A 15,046-nucleotide genomic window follows, 5' to 3' on the forward strand; every position below is an offset into this window, starting at 1 on the left:
GCCCTGCCACACCTCGTAATTATCTCGCGGGCACCCTCCAGGTCAACCCAACTCCTCATCACTCACAAATATGCTCGCGCAGGTACCCCTCAGGGCCGACCCGTCTCTAGTAACATGGTTCAGTGTAAAGTCATAGTAACCATAGTAACCATGTGTCTAACACCAAGGGGGAAAACCTGAGGAATCACCCTTGACGGATTCCCACTCGATGTAACCATCAAGGTGAACGTAAGAGGAGCCGCCCTCGAGGTTCACACTTGAGGGGTTGCACGACAGAGTCGTATCGAAAGTGGTTAAGGAGGAATCACCCTCGATGACCATGACCAAATAGCTACACTACAGAGATCTCATCAGGAGTGATGTATGAGGTACCACCCTCGACACTCGATGGTAACTCTGCAGAGTCGAACAACAAAAGGGGTGTGATGTGATGTGAGGTGTCGGGGCCTGGTCTTCGATCCCGTTGATCGGGTCTTCTGATAATCCAGTAGGGCAGTCGGAATAAAGTGGGGGTCTCTGATGGGTCTCTACCCAGCCTATACTAAATAGTTTATGATAAGCAGGTAGGTAACAACAGCAGGTTACAATAAACAGACTATCACTACTAGGGAAAACCTTATACACAGAATATTACCACTAGCGCGTGTTAAAATGAGGCGCTATTGCTAGTTAGCAGTAGCTCGTTGGCATGAAGGGCGCTACTGTTATCCACTTAGCAGTAGTGCAGCAGGAACAAAACGCGCTACTACTATAATTGCCACACCGTTCCCCACGTGCTAGGAATAGTAGTAGCGCCCTTCTATAAACCGCGCTACTACTAGTAAATTAGTAGAAGTGCACTTTTAGGGTAGGGTGCTACTGCTAAGTTTGAATGCACCACAGGACGGACCCATCTTAGCAGCAGCGCGTTTTCGCTCCCACGCTACTGTTAAAGCTATTTTCACCTAACCCCCCGCGCGGGCTTCCCTCTCCTCTGCTTCCTCCACCAATTCCCCACTCTCTCTTCTCCCCCTCGTCTCCTCCGCCGGAGCCCCTGCCCTCGCCCTTGCCGGAGCCCCTACCCTCGCTCTCCGCCGGAGTCTGCCCTCGACATCGTCGCGCGCCTGTGCCTTCTCCTCCTCGACCTCGACCTTGTCGGAGCCCCTGCCCTCGCTCTCTGTCGCCGTCTCCCTCGACCTGCCTCGCCGCCGTCTCCCCCGACCCCACCTCGCCGCCGTCTCCCCCGACCCCGCCTCGCCGCGCCTCGGTGCCGCCGTCTTCCCCGACCCCATCTCTCTCCCCACCCTCTGTAAGCACTCTCCCCTTCCCTCTTCTCTGCTCTCTGTTAGTATGAACCCTAGCTATTTAGTGCTAGGTAGTATGAACCCTAGGCTATTTTTAGTGCTAGTTAGTTAATTACAATTAGTATTAACCCAATTTAATTAGGTAGTACGAACCCTAGTTAAAAAATGGATACTTATATGGTAATTAGGGCAGTAGTTCCTAGGTACTCATTAGTTAGTAAGGACTAGGTACTAATTAGGTACTAGTTTATTTTTATTTATAGTAAGTTTATTTTTAGTAAGAACTAGTTGAATTAATAGAACTAGTTAGTAAGAACTTGTTGTTATTTTTTAGTTAAAGCAATTTTTCCCACATCGATGTGGATGATGTCTATCCCGCATCCTTGTCGTTGAGTCGGCGGAGGACACTTGCGTCACCAGATGGGCCATGTCCGGGACTGGGCTCCGCCGGGGTGGTACTGGGAGGCGGTACCTACCAGGGGGCGCAGGTTGGTGAGGAGCCAGCCTGTAGTTGACCCGAACCTTCTTCGGTGGCGGTCGCGTGGGCTAGTGACGGTCCAGAGGCTCGAGGACCCCATGGAGGTGGTGCGTCACCGTGTGAGTGAGGAGGGCGCGCACGTCCGTCGCTACTTGTTTGCGTTGGAGCACAGGTTCTCCAATACCTGACAGGTTCTCCAGGGATCTCACTTGAGCTATGATCCTATGATGGTTCCTTCTCTGTGGGTGTCCACCGCCCGCGCCAATACCCGTCGTGCGCTAGGGTTTTAGTTTTATTGGTGATGTTATATGTATGATACTATTCGAGATTTATTAGTGATAATATTCGACGATGTACGGACGCATGAGATGATTTACTTTTGCTTATTGAATGCATGCTAATTTGAGTCCTATAAGATATTTTGAAATGTATATCTTGTGTTGCTCAAATAGGATATGTGCTTGCCCAAGTGGCCGGTCATGTTTGCAGGTTACACCTCCGAGTGGCCTATGTTTTGCCGGAGTGTTGATTCATTTCCGTTCTGGCAAATTTCAGGTGCTCGATATGTCCTATTTTAGCAAAGGTCATGCCGGATTTTTTCGTGAATTTTGGCATGACTTGTGCCAGAATATGTAGGAAATATTTAGTGCCCCGGATTTGTGTGTTGAGTATCCTGGTAGTTGTCTTTGATCAATTTTCAATTAAAGTTTCAACTATGAACATGGGAAATGTCTGACGACGAAAAGGATTTCGGTATTTGCAAAGACTGCGAAGACGAGCGCGACATGTGCGACAGAATCTTCCTAGATGATGATACGCGCTTCAGCATCAAGCTGGATGAGAACTTCGAATTGGATACACGAAGTCATGACGAGAAGTCTTTTTTTGTAATTAAGCATGACATCTGCTTCATTTGCTTCAACTTATAATTTTTTTTACTATTCTACTAGCGTATCCCGTGCCATGCAAGAGTTTTTGTCTTGGATAAGATAGGTTTCAATTCTATGACAACTACTATGGAGGTAAAGAGAGTTTATTTGAAGACCGAGCATGGTTATATTTTCCATGCAAAATTATACAACGAAGACGACTACACCTATTTTGGATGCAAAACATGGCGAGCACTATGCAAGACTTATGCATTTGAGCCTGATATGGTTATCAGCTTTGATATTCGTCCGGAAGATGATATTGAAGGTAATACCTACACCTGGGTCGATGTGCAGACGCCTCCAGTTCTACCTTTATGTGAGTTTCTCAACCATATTTATGTCTTTGATATTGTTTATGCAAAAATAGTTGACAACTAATTTCTATTGACAGCTTATTTCCAATCAAGCAAACATGTCCAACGCTTGGTAGACAGGACCTACTACTGTCCCGGGGCTGAACTAAACTGCGAGGAGATAAGTCATTATGTTTCATGGCTTGAGGATCTTCATATTGTCAAGACAAATTATTTTTCTGGACTTGCAAATCTTAGTACTCAAAACGTGCGGCCAATAGTGTTTGTATTGAACTATGGTCACATCTATTTAGGAAAGATGGTAAGATTTTTACTGTATGTACTCAGTGCATCTGTTGCATACATTATTTTTAAGCTAAACTTCATTGCTAAGTATGTTACTATACAATGTTCTTCAACAGGGACTCCCGCTGAATGTTGTGCCTCATTGGATCGAGACTAAAGGTCAGATGAGAATTGTTAGCTTACGGCCAAGATATCCTATAATGCACTTTAGTGCATTTAGGATTTCTAATAGCGAGGAATGCTTAATAGTGAAAGATTGGAGCAAAGTTCTGAATGATCGCAGAGAAGTATTAGGGGACAACAATCAGAAGCGCAACCCACGATTAGGAGACAGGTTCATCTGCGTGCTCCAACTTGATGAAGAACGAGTGCTACACATGTTTTATGTTATTTTACCTGAGAGAGAGCAGAAGGAGTGATTAGCTAGTGTTGGTGGTAATGACTCTGATGATTTTTATTAGCTAGTGTTGCTGGTGATTAGATAGCTACCGCAGCTAGTGTTGGGCGTGATTAGCTAGCTAGAATGAGTTTGAAGATGATGATGTGCTACACTATGGCTATGATGATTAAATAACTACTGTTGATGTTATGACTATGATGATGATTAAATAGCTTGTGCTGGCGGATTAGATTCAAGTAGAGGCAACATGTGGTGCACATCGAAAGTACTACTAGTCCAAACTGGATCAAGTTTGGTTTAGTAGTATACTTTTGACATGCACCACATATTGCCTCCACTTGAACCTAATCCACCTTCATTTGACACACTGTTATGGACATAATGATGTAAACCTCATAACTGGTACTATACCAATATTTGTATGACGACGTATAAATACACTAAAAATAAAAATAATAAAAAAAGAATACTAGTAGTGATGGAGAGTAAACACGCTGCCACTAGCTAGATTAGCAGTAGCGTGGGAGTGAACACACGCTGCAGCTATTTGTCCTAGCAGTAGTGCGTGCAGGCACGCGTTACTGCTAAGCAATAGTTGTAGCGCCTTATTAGTAGCGCGGCATCCCGCGCTACTAGTGAGCACAAAACCTGCGCTACTGCTAGGGTTTTCCCTAGTAGTGTGCAGCAGAAATAGGATAATAGTAACAACAGCAACTTCTAATGCAAGCATGAGAGGGAGAGAATAATAGGCGATATCGGTATGCTCAAAAGGGGGTGCTTGCCTGGTTGCTCAGCGGCAAAGGCAGGGTCGTCAGTGGTATCGTCGGTGACGTAGTCGATCACAGGGGCAACATCGGTCTTGGGGTCTATCGGAGAGAAGGGGGGAAGAAACAAATAAGTACACAGTAATCATATGCAACACAGAGTATGCTATGCTAACGTGCAGTGCAGGGTTGCCTAAAGATATGTCTAAGTCATATTAGTTATTTTAGGTTTTCAGTTGGATTTATTAACCTGTGCATAAGCACTACTCATCTACCGGAATCGGGCTAAAAGTTACAGGTTCACCTCCGTAGAGGGTTCTGACATGGAATCAGATGACACAATCAGTTTCGTCTCGTTGTTCTAAGCAACTTTCATATACAAAGTTTTTCGATCCGAGCTATGGTTTATTTACTACGAATTTTCAAAGATTTAACAATATTCTAAATTTCTTTTAATTACTAAATTCGTCAGAAAATGAATTATGACGTCATCCTGGCGTCAGCCCTGCGTCAGTGGTCAACAGACCAGTTGACTGGTTAACTAGGGCCCACTAGTCAGTGACTGGGGCTGCCCAGTCAGCATGTTGACTGGGTCAACCCAGCCAACGGCCCCCCAGGACCCACTAGTCAGTGACCCAGGGGCGGGGCCCACTGAGCCATGTCGGCATCGGCCGGAGATGCGCCGGAGATGGCTCTAGCGAGCCAAAACACGGCGGCCGAACGCTGGAGCAGCTCGGGTTTTTGCCCTGGTGCACCAAAACGCGTGGTTCTACCTGCGTTCAAAAGTTGAGGCTGCTGCGCATCGAGTGGTGCCTCTGGACCGACTGGAGATGGCCGGAGCAGGAAGCTGCAACATCGCCAGCAGCGGTGATCTATGGTGGCTCGGCGAAATCGAAGACCTAGCGCGCGTGCGAGCGATTTAAAGCATCGGCCGCACCATTGGGGTGCCCCGAGCACAACGGTGTGCTCGGACGACGATGACCATGAAGAAAGCTACGGCGGTGAGCTCATCTGCGGCGACGAAGCACGACAACATCAGGAGCTCGGCTGGGCAGCGCATGCGAGCAAATGGAGAAGGAGGGGAAGCAGGGGAGCACACCATGCGATGCAAGACATGCCGTTGACGGGTTAGTAGCTGCAGGGGTAGCCGGAATTGAAAGAGCTAGTTATCGACTAGAAGGGGGGTGAATAGGCGTTTTTTATGAAAGTCTTCAAAACATGGGAGTTTCGAAGAAAAATAATAGAAATGACACTATTCGTATGCAGCGGAAGGTAGACTACACTAGGCAAGCCATAGTCAAGTATTCAATGAAGTGAAAGCACGAAGACTATTAGCAGCTAGGTAGTAAGGATCAGGATGGAAGATAGTATAAAGCCAATCAGACCAAGTAGTCACATAGTGAAGTCAAACAGATAATGCAAGCAGGCAATGACTTCACGAAGACAAACTGTAAGTAAAGAGAAGTGAGAGATAGAACCAGTAGCTTGGAGAGGACAGAGATTTGTTCGACCAGTTCCAGTTGCTGTGACAACTGTACGTGTGGTTAGGGAGGCTGAGATTCAACTCAGAAGACCGCGTCCTCACCTTATTCCCCTTGAGCTAAGGACACCTAGTCCCTGCCCAATCACTCTGGTAAGTCTTCAAGGTAGACTTCCAAACCTTCACAGACTTCGTTCACCAGCAATCCACAATGACTCTTGGATGCTCAGAACGTGACGCCTAACCGGCTGGAGGATTCACAGTCCTCAAGTATAACAAGTCTTCAGATCACGCGGACAGAAAGACTTTAGTGATGCCAAACACTCTTTGGGCTCTGGGTGGTTTGGGCTTTGTCCTCGCAAGGATTCTCTCTCAAAAGCTTCGGAGGTGGGTTGCTCTCAAACGACAAAAGCCGTGTACTAACTTTGAGCAGCCACCAATTTATGGTGTAGGGGGTGGGATATTTATAGCCACTAGGCAACCTGACCTGATTTGTCTGAAATGACCCTGGGTCACTAAGGAACTGACACGTGTCCCAACGGTCAGATTTCAAACACACGCAACAGCTTGACTTGGGCTACAAGTAAAGCTGACTCATCTGAGTCTGGATAAGATTTGCTCTCATTGTCTTCGCTCGAAGACATAGGATTTGGTTGAGCATCACTTCAGTCACTCTGACTTTGTTCACTTGGACCCCACTTGACAGTGCCGTGGTTCCTATGACTCAACAAAGAAGAAAAGGAAACAACAAAACAACTAAGTCTTCGCGCTCCATAGTCTTCATGCGATGTCTTCTCATGTCATAGTCTTCAACATGAATAGCTTCACAAACCACCATTGTCTTCAATGTCTTCACACATTTTTAGGGGTCATCTCCGGTAGGTAAACCGAATCAATGAGGGACTACTACCTGTGTTATCCTGCAATTCTCACAAACACATTAGTCCCTCAACCAGGTTTGTCGTCAATACTCCAAAACCAACTAGGGGTGGCACTAGATGCACTTACAATCTCCCCCTTTTTGGTGATTGATGACAAACTGGTTGAAGTTTTCAACGGGGATAAAAGTATGTGAAATTGTAAAGGATTAAGATATTGTCTTCATTGGTGGCAACAAGGCTCCCCCTGAAGATGTGCATATAAATGTTTTGCGTTGGAATGCAAATGCACATGGCAGGTTGTACTTGTGGAGATCCTCTTCACCATATGAAGACAATACATCATGCATGAACAGATATACAAGAATAATGACATGCATAATGAAAAATGGATGTCTGCAGAATGACTTCATGCGGGATTTATCATCGCATCACAGAATAACAGAAAAAGTAGCAGACGACCATCAAGTTTAAGTGTTACAACTCAAAGAACCAAATGTATCAAAAGCGAGAGTTGTAAACACTTGGCAAAAGTATAGCGACAACCCATATGGACCGGCTTGAAGACTATCAACATATGCTTCTCCCCCTTTTGTCAGTAAGGACCAGAAAGGTTTGAAGACATAGTCTCTACTCGTTCCCATGAGGAGTAGGTGAGGCAGCAGGGTCTTCGTTGAGGTTTGGTGGTGCAGACGAACTTGGTGCAGTGTCGATACGCTCCGAAGTTGGAGGTGGTGAAGTAACATCATCGGCGTCATCAAGAACTCTGGCATTAACAGTTGCCGCGGAGGAGGAGTACTCAGAATCTTCGAGTGATGGAGTTCGATGTAAGACAACATTCCTGGGAGGAGTGGTATCGAACTTGAATCTCTCTGTGAAGCCACCGTCTTGAAGATCAGCTTCAGCACTGAGCAAAGTCAGACTCTTCCATGACCTCCGACAGGTTTCATTAGTGACAAATGCATTCTTGATGGCAAGATTTCGAGTGCGATTAATATCCACCAAGAGGCTTTGCATCTGACGCTTTAGAGAGTAATGATGCTTATCATGTTTCTGATGCAAGGCCACGAGAAGTTCTCGGTCATTGAGCACACGAGATCTCTTTCAAGGCCGCAGAGCAATAGTGCTATTAGTGGCCTCAGTACGAGCACGGCGAGTATTGCCAGCCAGCGGATAAACACGAGCAGTAGCATGAACGCCTTCAACATGTTGAGAGAAACTCTGACGATTGATATTGTCAAGATAAATTGCCTCCTTGGTAGGCTCTGGGTATATGGCTTCGACGGACATATCAACCTCTGGCAAGAATATGAGATGGTTGCGTGCAGAGGGCTGATAGTCAATAGCAGAGTGAAGCTTGATCAGACGCATTACCCATGGAGCATAGAATTTCAGACCAAATATGTCTGAGCCAGATGCAGCAAATTGGCGAATGATGAAATCCTGAGCATTGAAGCTGATGCCATTGAGAATATAGAAAACCAATGTCTTCATTCAACTTCAAGCTTTGCTGAGGAAGAATGTCCTTTGATGGGCCATAGAGTTCGCCTGATAATCTGATAGATGGTGCGGGGCAGATACTCTAGGTCTTCAACAAAGAATTCCTTGGGATATTCAGCATCCTGGGGTAGTGGCTTCATCATACTCATCATTTGGCTCATATTGGGCTCAGGCTTCTGGAAGATGCTTTCCAATGCATTGCGGTGAAGCTGACAACCAGGTTCATATAGTTCACCTGGAGTGGACAGGCCAGTAAGCTCAATGAGATCAAGAGCTTTGACTTCATGGTGTATGATACGTCTCCGTCGTATCTATAATTTTTGATTGTTCCATGCCAATATTCTTCAACTTTCATATACTTTGCCAACTTTTTATATTATTTTTTTGGACTAACATATTAATCCAGTGTCTAGTGCCAGTTCCTGTCTCTTGCATGTTTTATGTTTCGCAGAAACCCCATATCAAACGGAGTCCAAACAGGATAAAATGGACGGAGAATTATTTTGGAATATTTGGGAATTCCCGGAGGAAGAATCAACGTGAAACGGTGTCCGAGGTGGCCACGAGACAGGAGGGCGCGCCCCTCCCCCTGGGCACGCCTGGCACCCTTGTGGGCCACCCGTAAGGCGGTTGATGCCCTTATTTTGCCGCAAGAAAGCTAATTTTATGAGAAAAACTTTGGGCGAAAGATTCACTCCAATCGGAGTCAAGGATCTCCGAATATAAAAGAACGGTGAAGGGGCAGAATCTGAGAACGCAGAAACAGAGAGAGATAGAGAGAAAGATCCAATCTTGGAGGGGATCTCGCCCCTCCCACGCCATGGGAGCCAAGGACCAGAGGGGAAACCCTTCTCCCATCTAGGCATAAGGTCAAGGAAGAAGAATAAGAAGGGGGGCTCTCTCCCCCTTACTTATGGTGGCGCCAGAACGCCGCCGGGGGCCATCATCATCACCGCGATCTACACCAACACCTCCGCCGTCTTCACCAACATCTCCACCACCTTCCCCCATATATGTTCAGCGGTCCACTCTCCTACATCCCGCTGTACCCTCTACTTGAACATGGTGCTTTATGCTTCATATTATTATCCAATGATGTGTTGCCATCCTATGATGTCTGAGTAGATTTTCGTTGCCCTGTCGGTGATTGATGAATTGCTATGATTGGTTTGAGTTGCATGTTTTATTATTTGTGTTGTCCTATTGTGCCCTCCGTGTCGTGCAAGCGTGAGGGATCCCCTCTGTAGGGTTTGCAATATGTTCATGATTTGCTTATGGTGAGTGGCGTGAGTGACAGAAGCACAGACTCCTAGTTTATATGTTAGCTTATGGTGAGTGGCGTGAGTGACAGAAGCACAGACTCCTAGTTTATATGTTTGCAATATGTTCATGATTTGCTTATGGTGAGTGGCGTGAGTGACAGAAGCACAGACTCCTAGTTGGATTTTACCTTAATGATCTTTAGTAGTTGCGGGTGCTTGCTAGAGTTCCAATCATAAGTGCATATGATCCAAGAAGAGAAAGTATGTTAGCTTATGCTTCTCCCTCATATAGAATTGCAATAGTGATTACCGGTCTAGTAACATAGTCAATTGCTTAGGGACAATTCCACAACTCCTACCACCACTTTTCCACACTCGCTATATTTACTTTATTGCTTCTTTATCTAAACATCCCCTAGTTTATATTTACGTGTTCTTTATTGTCTTGCAAACCTATCTTATCACACCTACAAAGTATTTCTAGTTTCATACTTGTTCTAGGTAAAGCGAACACTAAGCGTGCGTAGAGTCGTATCAGTGGCAGATAGGACTTGAGAGAATATTTGTTCTACCTTTATCTCCTCGTTGGGTTCGACACTCTTACTTATCAAAAGAGGCTACAACAATCCCGCATACTTACGGGTTATCAAGACCTTTTTCTAGCGCCGTTGCCGGGGAGTCATAGCGTGGGGTGAATATTCTCGTGTGTGTTTGTTTGCTTTGTCACTAAGTAATTTTTATTTGCTGTTCTTAGTTGTTTTCTATCTTTAGTTATGGATATGGAACACGAAATACCAAAAACACTAGGTGTACTTGCTACTCATGGAGATGGGGAACCTCCTAAAACCCTCGATGCTCGTTATGTGAAAGAAATCATGTACTACTTTGATAATCCTGAGAAAACCCCATTCAATTATGTTATGGGAGACATGTTGGACCAACGTGAATACTTTAGTGATTATCGCTTGAAACAAAAAGGGAAACTATTATGGGATCAAATTTATATGTTGCGATGGTATGCTCGGGATCTATGCTTGAGATATGATATTACTTGTTGCTCTAGGATGAAGGCTCCACACCTTCCCTTTTCATGCAAATTTAATGATGATAAAACCTTGGCTTCTTATGCTAATGGTATCTATGATTACTATGATGTGGAACAAATAGAAGAATTTGTTGCTTTTAAGGGTGCTTATGAAACTGAATCTTTGTTTGAAAAGTATGAAGCTTTTGATGATGATGTTTGTAGGCCTGAAAATTACGCTATATTGAAATATTGCTATGAAAATTATGAATATAACTACAATATTGATGCATTTATTGAGAAAGTCTCTGCTGTCCAAGAAGAGACTAATATTTTGCAGGAGTCTATGGAAGAAGAAATTGATGAAACTATGAGCTCAATGGATGAAAAAAATGATGAGGAGAGCAAAGAACAAAAGGAGGAAGAGAGGATTAGCTACCCGTGTCCACCTTCTAATGAGAGTAACTCTTCAACTCATACATTGTTTAATTTCCCTTCGTGCTTACCGAAGGATGATTGCTATGATGATTGTTATGATCCTGTTGATTCTCTTGAATTACCCCTTTTTGATGATGCTTGCTATGCTTGTGGCCAAGATGCCAATATGAATTATGCTTATGGAGATGAACTTGCTATAGTTCCTTATGTTAAACATGAAATTGTTGCTATTGCACCCACGCATGATAGTTCTATTATCTTTTTGAATTCTCCCAACTACACTATATCGAAGAAGTTTGTGCTTACTAAGGATTATATTGATGGGTTGCCTTTTACCGTTGCACATGATGATTTTGATGAATATAATATGCATGTGCTTCCTGCTCCTACTTGCAATTATTATGAGAGAGGAACTACATCTCCGCTTCTTTATGTTTCCAACACGATAGAATTGCAAGAAACTGCTGATACTATGCATTGGCCTTTACTTGGTGTGCATGAATTGTTCTTTTATGACATGCCGATGCATAGGAAGAGAGTTAGACTTCGTTGTTGCATGATATATGTTACTTTGTGCTCACTACTAAATTACAAATTATTGTTAATTAAAATTGGCTTTGATATACCTTGGGATCCGGGTGGATCCATTACTTGAGCACTATATGCCTAGCTTAATGGCTTTAAAGAAAGCACTGCCAGGGAGACAACCAAGAAGTTTTAGAGAGTCATTTATTTCTGTTGAGTGCTTTCATATAGTTTAAAAATAAAAAAATAAAGAGGGGAACCCAAAACTTTTCAAAAAGGAAAGTGAAAGTGAGAGAGACAAGCATTGTTGAAGTGGGAGAGCTCCTTGAACTTTGTTCATGCTCACGGAAACTTTGTGAATCTTGATTACAGAAACTTTTCATCAAAAATAATTATCCCCTTGTACAATTCCATTGTATTATAAAAATAATGTGCCAAGGTTTGCCTTTAGGATGTTTACAATACTTGTTGGTTTGTACGATGCAGGACAGAAACTTTGGCTGTAGTGCTTGATTTTACATTTTTTTCTGAAACGTCAAATGGTTCTGATTCTTTTTGAAATGTCTTGCTGTACAAATTGTTTATTGTTCCTAATTTTGGTAGAATGTTTTGGTGTACCAGAAGTATGGTGAATGTTCAGATTGCCACAGACTGTTCTGTTTTTGACAGATTCTGTTTTTGATGCATAGTTTGCTTGCTTTGATGAATCTATCAATTTATATTAGTGGATTAAGCCATGGAAAATTTATATTACAGTAGACACAATGCAAAAACAAAATATGAATTGGTTTGCAACAGTACTTAGAGTGGTGATTTGCTTTATTATACTAACGGATCTTACCGAGTTTTCTGTTGAAGTTTTGTGTGGATGAAGTGTCTAATCGAGGAGGTGATGATATGAGGAAAAGGAAGAGAGGCAAGAGCTCACGCTTGGGGATGACCGAGGCACCCCAAGTAAATATTCAAGGAGACTCAAGCGTCTAAGCTTGGGGATGCCCCGGAAGGCATCCCCTCTTTCTTCAACAAGTATCGGTATGTTTTCGGATTCGTTTCGTTCATGCGATATGTGCAAGTCTTGGAGCATCTTTTGCATTTAGTTTTCACTTTTCTTTTATGCACCATGCTGGTACTCCCTCCGTTTCTTTTTAGTCTGCATATAATGTTTGGTCAAAGTCAAGCTTTGCATAGTTTGACTAACTTTATAGTAAAAAATACCAACATTCACAATATGAAATCAATATTTTCAGATGCACCATCAAATGTATTTTCATATTATATAGTTTAAGTATTGTAGATGTTCATATTTTTAATATAAATTTGGTCAAACTTTGTGTAGTTTGACTTTGACCAAAACTAATACGCGGAGCAAAAAGAAACGGAGGGAGTATGAGATAGTCCTTGGTTGATTTATAGAATGCTTCATGTTCTTCACTTATATCATTTGAAGTTTAGATTGCGTGTTTCTCTTTACTTAGAAAACCGCCATTTGTAGAATGCTCTTTTGCCTCACTTATATTTGTTAGAGCGCGGGCATATATTTTGTAGAAAGAATTAAACTCTCTTGCTTCACTTATATCTATTTAGAGAGATGGCAGGATTTGGTCATTCACATGGTTAGTCATAAAATCCTACGTAAACTTGTAGATCGCTGAATATGATATGTTTGATTCCTTGCAATAGTTTTGCGATATAAAGATGGTGATATTATAGTCATGCTAGTGGGTGGTTGTGGATTGTAGAGACACTTGTGTTGAGATTTTCAAGTCCCATAGCATGCACGTATGGTAACCGTTGTGTGACAAATTTGAAGCATGGGGTGTTTCTTTGATTGTCTTCCTTATGAGTGTCGGTCGGGGACGAGCGATGGTCTTTTCCTACCAATCTATCCCCCTAGGGGCATGCGTAGTAGTACTTTGCTTTGAGGGCTAATAAACTTTTGCAATAAGTATATGAGTTCTTTATGACTAATGTGAGTCCATGGATTATACACACTTTTACGTACTTTTCCATCATTGCTAGCCTCTTCGGTACCGTGCATTGCCCTTTCTCACCTTGAGAGTTGGTGCAAACTTCGCCGGTGCATCCAAACCCCGTGATACGATACACTGTATCACACATAAACCTCCTTATATATTCCTCAAAACAGCCACCATACCTACCTATTATGGTATTTCCATAGCCATTCCGAGATATATTGCCATGCAACTTCCATCATCATCATATAAATGACTTGAGAATTCATTGTCATATTGCTTTGCACGATCGTAAGATAGCTAGCATGATGTTTTCATGGCTTGTCCCTTTTTTTATGTCATTGCTACGCTAGATCATTGCACATCCCGGTACACCGCCGAAAGCATTCCTATAGAGTCATATCTTTCTTCTAGTATCGAATTGTAATATTGAGTTGTATGTAAATAAAAGTGTGATGATCATCATTATAGAGCATTGCCCCATGAAAAAAAGAAAAAAGAAAAAAAAGGAAAGGCCAAAGAAGCCTGAATAAAAAAGGGGGCCAAAGAAGCCCACCGCAAAAAAAGAAAAGAAAAGGGGTAATGTTACTATCCTTTTACCACACTTGTGCTTCAAAGTAGCACCATCTTCTTCCTATAGAGAGTCTCTTATGTTGTCACTTTCATATACTAGTGGGAATTTTTCATTATAGAACTTGGCTTGTATATTCCAATGATGGGCTTCCTCAAATGCCCTAGGTCTTCATGAGCAAGCAAGTTGGATGCACACCCACTTAGTTTTCAGTTTGAGATTTCATACACTTATAGCTCTAGTGCATCCATTGCATGGCAATCCCTACTCCTCGCATTGACATCAATTGATGGGCATCTCCATAGCCCGTTGATTAGCCGCGTCGATGTGATACTTTCTCCCTTTTTGTCTTCTCCACATAAACCCCCACCATCATATTCTATTCCACCTATAGTGCTATATCCATGGCTTGCGCTCATGTATTGCGTGAGGGTTGAAAAGGCTAAAGCGCGTTAAAAAGTATGAACCAATTGCTCGGCTTGTCATCAGGGTTGTGCATGATGGGAGCATTTTGTGTGACGAAAATGAAGCATGGCCAAACTATATGATTTTGTAGGGATAAGCTTGCTTTTGCCATGTTGTTTTGAAAAGACATGATTGCTTTATTAAGTACGCTCGAAGTATTATCGTTTTTATGTCAAATGATAGACTATTGCTTTGAATCACTCGTGTCTTAATATTCATGCCATGATTATATATATGATCAAGATTATGGTAGGTAGCATTCCACATCAAAAATTATCTTTTTTATCATTTACCTACTCGAGGACGAGCATGAATTAAGCTTGGGGATGCTGATACGTCTCCATTGTATCTATAATTTTTTATTGTTCCATGCCAATATTCTTCAACTTTCATATACTTTTGGCAACTTTTTATATTATTTTTTGGGACTAACATATTGATCTAGTGCCCAGTGCCAGTTCCTGCCTGTTGCAT

This window comes from Triticum aestivum, chromosome 2B (genome assembly GCF_018294505.1).
Source record: "Triticum aestivum cultivar Chinese Spring chromosome 2B, IWGSC CS RefSeq v2.1, whole genome shotgun sequence".
Taxonomy (NCBI): Eukaryota; Viridiplantae; Streptophyta; class Magnoliopsida; order Poales; family Poaceae; genus Triticum; species Triticum aestivum.